General features: G+C 33.6%; 1 long non-coding RNA gene across 1 annotated transcript; it reads left to right on the top strand.

The window, feature by feature from the left end:
• Positions 1–485: 485 nt before the first annotated feature.
• LOC143749578 (uncharacterized) lies at positions 486–1,980 on the top strand. Its single transcript, XR_013207037.1, has 3 exons — positions 486–735; positions 1,395–1,461; positions 1,545–1,980. It is a non-coding gene; the product is annotated as an uncharacterized LOC143749578 (long non-coding RNA).
• The last annotated feature ends 2,823 nt before the right edge of the window (positions 1,981–4,803 follow it).

The following is a 4,803-nucleotide window of genomic DNA, read 5'->3' as shown; positions in this document are numbered from 1 at the left end:
TGCATGCCCTGATCGACTTGCTTCAGGCTTTTTCAGAAGCTGTCGCGGTCTGTTTTCTGGTGTGCTTTATAGCTTCCTGGTCTATGACGTCACCGCCTATGACGTCTTGCTCTTCCATTGGACTGATTATACACGTGCTTCACGACGCAATCACGCAGAGCGTTCCCACCGCGTCTCAACGCAGCGTCTCGTTCCCTCTCAGGGAACCAGGGTTACGTAACCTGAGACGTTTTTAATACATGGTATTTGCTTCTGATAAAGCCTTCAGCTTATTTTTTGTAAATAATTGTGTTTCACAGTTGAACTCCTGGTGAAAAACTACATTACCCATGAGCTATGATGCTGTAGTGAAAATTATGTCAAACATAGTTTAAAAAAAAAAAAAAGCAACACACTCCAAAATAGCTCTGCCCACTCCCATGAAGCACTGCAAATGACATAATCTCCCTACCCTCTCAAAATACTGAAATGTTTGTATAAGCTATATATGCATATTTTGCATATTTATATATAAAAATATATATTTTTTAAAATCACTATGGGAAATAAGAATGAAAAAGGGGGGAAGCACTGTTGCACTCTATGTATAATGAACAATTGACAGATGAACTGACAGATATTTTATGTAAACAGGCAAAATCTCTACATCTGATGATGGCCATATGTTTTCGCCGATCATAACTGGTTTAACTCTTGGCTCCTTTGAGATCAATATGACTTCTGCCAAATCAAATTGTAAGTGTAATAAACAGTTTCGACTATGTAATGTATTAAATTAATCTTAATTAAGCAGTCCGAGTTAACTATTTGGGACCAATTGGAAATTTACATTCTGATCTGACAGCGTCATGTACAAATTTGTCATGCTCCTGGATTATTTTACTATAATACATTACTATAGCCTTTTATTTACTGCTGATTTTATCAAAGCCACAAATTAAATGAACAATTGACAGATGAACTGACAGATATTTTATGTAAACAGGCAAAATCTCTTCATCTGATAGTGGCCATGTGTTTTCGCCTATTATAACTGGTTTAACTCATGGCTCCCCCTTTGAGATCAGCTCGACTTCTGCCGAATCAAATGTACCGGCAAATTGTAAGTGTGATACATGAGAAACTATTAAAACAGTTTTTCGCCTATGTAATGTATAAAATTAATCTTAATTAAGCAGTCCGAGTTAACTATTTGGGACTAATTTTAAGGAAAGTTACATTCTGATCCAACAGCATCATGTACAAATTTGAAATATTTTTGGTACTATTGGATCGAGTTTTGTAGAATAAGCCCAGATTAATTTATTTTATGCGGTGTCATGCTCCTGGATTATTCAGACTCAGAATTGTAACTATAGCCTTTTATTTTACGGCACTTATTTATTTTACTACAGATTTGATCAAAGCCAAATACTGTCCAAAAGGGACGACTGGGAAAGAAGAGAAACAGGTCAATACAAGGTTAGATTCAATCTTTATATTCTTTCCCATTTTGCCTTCATTTTCCTTTTCCTGTTTTAATTTTTCAATTTTTATATTCTCAGATCATCAAGAGTTTCTGAAAGCAAACACCAGTCAGTTGGTCGAAAAAATGAAGAACATTGATTCAATCATTGACAATCTTGATTGCTTAATGAATCAGTTACAAATGTGCGAGCGAATCCAACATGAAGACGAGGGAACCGCTGGACTATGTGAATTGTGAAAGCATTGTCAACGACCTGGTCAACGCTTTGTTCAAGCATGAAGAATCTCTCATGAAGAAACTGCAATAACAACTGTTGTAGCCTATTGTTTGGCATTATGTACTTAAACAGTTTTTTTTTTTAAATAAAATGTTTTTAATAATTGATTGGTGATGGAGTTTTAATTTTTGTATTTAGAACCAAGTATATTGCACAAGTAAGAAGAAACCAAACTGGCCATATAATGATATATTGCACATAATAAACAATGGCAAAATTTGTATTCCTTAAAAAACAGGCAATGTTTGAGAACCCTAATATTGGTGTAGTCTCAACCACAAACGCAAAACTTTGTGGTGGGTAATACGGGCATAGCTTTACTAAAGGAAAACATTATGGAAGTAATTTTCAAACTATATTTTATTTATATTATGGTTTTCATGTTGATTTAAAGTTTTTGTTATTAACTAATACCTTTATATTTTACATCCAGCACAACATTTTGTTCAAAAATCGTTCTCTGACCACAAATAATCAGATAATGGTGTGTTCACAATCTACAATTAGATATTATCCTGCTTAGTATGTGTGTAAATAGTTGTGCTTAAATGTTTGGATGTATTTTTACACGCCAACATATTTTGTCACACCGTAGTGATGCAAAGTTCCACACTCTTGTAAAAGACTATGGTCTAACTTTAAAACATAATCTTTATACATGAATTCAAAAGACCAAATCACTAAGAAAAGCACCGTTTATAATAATAAATACAAAAAATTTCACAAATTAATGGTTTTGTCAGACGACACTGGTTCACATTTTGAATGTGTGTCTGTTTTAGGTGAAGACTTTTCTTTGAGAGCCGTCAACATTCATTGTTTATAGGAATAAATGACCATTAATAATTTAAGTGTTTGTACTCTGAAGTATTTCTGTTTGAGAATGTTTGACTAAATTCCAACTTTCCCTCTATCTAGGATGTGGAATCACACAAAGTATTAACGCAAAAAGTGCGTGCATGCTGTTTTACACGTAAACTATTACAACAAAATCACATATGACTATTGCACTGAGAGAGGCGTATTCATTAAAACTGTTAAACAAAGTTTGGTGCTTAAAATTAAAATTGCACAAAAGTAAATGCTAGTGATCAACTTGCTAAAAAAAGTAAATACAACATGAGCCATACAGAAAAGCCACTTGTGATCAGTTTTGTATGTTTGTAATTGACATCATGTTTCTTTTTGTACAGTTTACAAAAACTATAGTCTCCGAGCGTGGTCAAACATATAGGAATTTATGAAAAACATGAACAGATATTTCTACATGAGATATTTATTTTAGAACATCTTTCAGCTATGTCTACGAAACATCGACATGAAAGATGAGTATTGCTGTTTTTCTGTTACCTATAAAACTATTATACTTCAAACTCGTCTAGCTATTGCCCATTTCACAGCACAGTCGGTTATTTTTTCTACGTGGCTAAACAACGGTTAAGCTAATGAATTACCGGCTATATTTTTACGTGATTGTCGGGATGATTCATTTTTTAATCCGTCTACACCAATACTTTGACACAAGAGTTTTAGGCCTGATCCAGAAAACAGACGGTAAGCAGTAAGTTATGAAAACATGTGGTAAGCAGTTTTGGCCTCATCAGCAGACGAAATGTTTTAACATAGCGCAAGTTTCAATTGTTTGATAAATTATCTAACGATTATACCTAACTATCTACAGTTATATGTGAAACGAGCTCAGTCACATTAGAGTTGGATTCTTGTTTATATTGAACATTGTTATTGAACCGCATGTTTAACAGCTCTAGGGTTCTTAAATTGTTTACCGCGGTTTCATTTTGAACAACACTATCGTAACACTTATCGTATCGCCGGGTGTGATTTTAATGTTTTGTATGGTGTTTTTCTTTACACTTCCCCCTGGATATCTGGTTCCTACAGTTAGCGGTAATGTTAGTGAACTCTAGGTCTTCTCTTTGTTCATATTTGACAGTATTCACATGAATTGGCGTGATTTAAACCATCATCTTCACTTGAGACATTTACATTATTATACCATTTGTAAATAGCGCTTAAATGTATATTTTAACCCTTTATGCGAATATAGAATAGGCCTACCGCACAAGGATCTCTGAAATATTTTTTTTCGTGTAAAACATCTATGTAGATCTATCTATGTTTTTAAAAATACAAAGACATCTTTCTACCAGCGACCCTCAAAATCTGGGCATACAACAAAACAGTGCATCCGTGTACGATGATTGATCAGAAAATTACTTTTGTCGTTTTGTTTGAAGAAACATTTTAATCAGCTGGTGCTTGATAACTATTAAACAACCCTCAATTCGGTAATGATGCGATATTGATATCACGTTATAATTTCAACTCAATGCGCCAAAGGTCTAAAACTGAACTTTAACGTCTTCAATTTGGTAAAAGTTAACTTAAAGCCTTACTTTCTAAACGCTTTTTACGGAACTTGTTGCGAACATTCACTCATCCATATGTTTAAAAAAATATATATATTGGTGTAATTAATAGAATTCCTGAAGACAACCGATCCGAAACCTCTTATCACTTAGTCGAACTCCATTATCCTTTAAGACTGCGTCTTTTAAACGTTTTTAACCGCCTAAAGACCAAGGTTTAGGCGGTCTATAATAAGCTTTTTCATAAGCTCCGACATGTTATCGTTTCGACCTCTGTAAAATAAATAACACACACATACATAGTGGTTCAACCTTTTTATTAAAATGACACATCTAATATTACAATCAGTAAAAATAGGATAGATAATGACTACATGTTATAAGTAATATAATAAAAGAATTAATAAAAGAAATAATGGTCGTACAAAACTCTAAATGATATAACGACGTTATGTGCTAGTGAAAAAGGGGTAACAATAACATCATTGATAGTCTAACCAGTAGATGAAATTTCTGCATGCCATCATGTTACGATCTATGATGTAATTGACAAACATTTCGATAACTCTGGACTTGTCATCCTCGTCATTGTCTTTTAGTTTTGGTATCATTAGCTTACATACATCCGCCACATACGTACACATACAGATGTAAGGAACTCAGCTTTT

Source organism: Siphateles boraxobius, unplaced genomic scaffold (genome assembly GCF_051911475.1).
Source record: "Siphateles boraxobius isolate OS27281-9 unplaced genomic scaffold, OSU_SipBor_1 25, whole genome shotgun sequence".
Taxonomy (NCBI): domain Eukaryota; kingdom Metazoa; phylum Chordata; class Actinopteri; order Cypriniformes; family Leuciscidae; genus Siphateles; species Siphateles boraxobius.
Note: the sequence above shows the minus strand (reverse complement) of the source record. Positions and strands in the feature narration are given on the sequence as shown.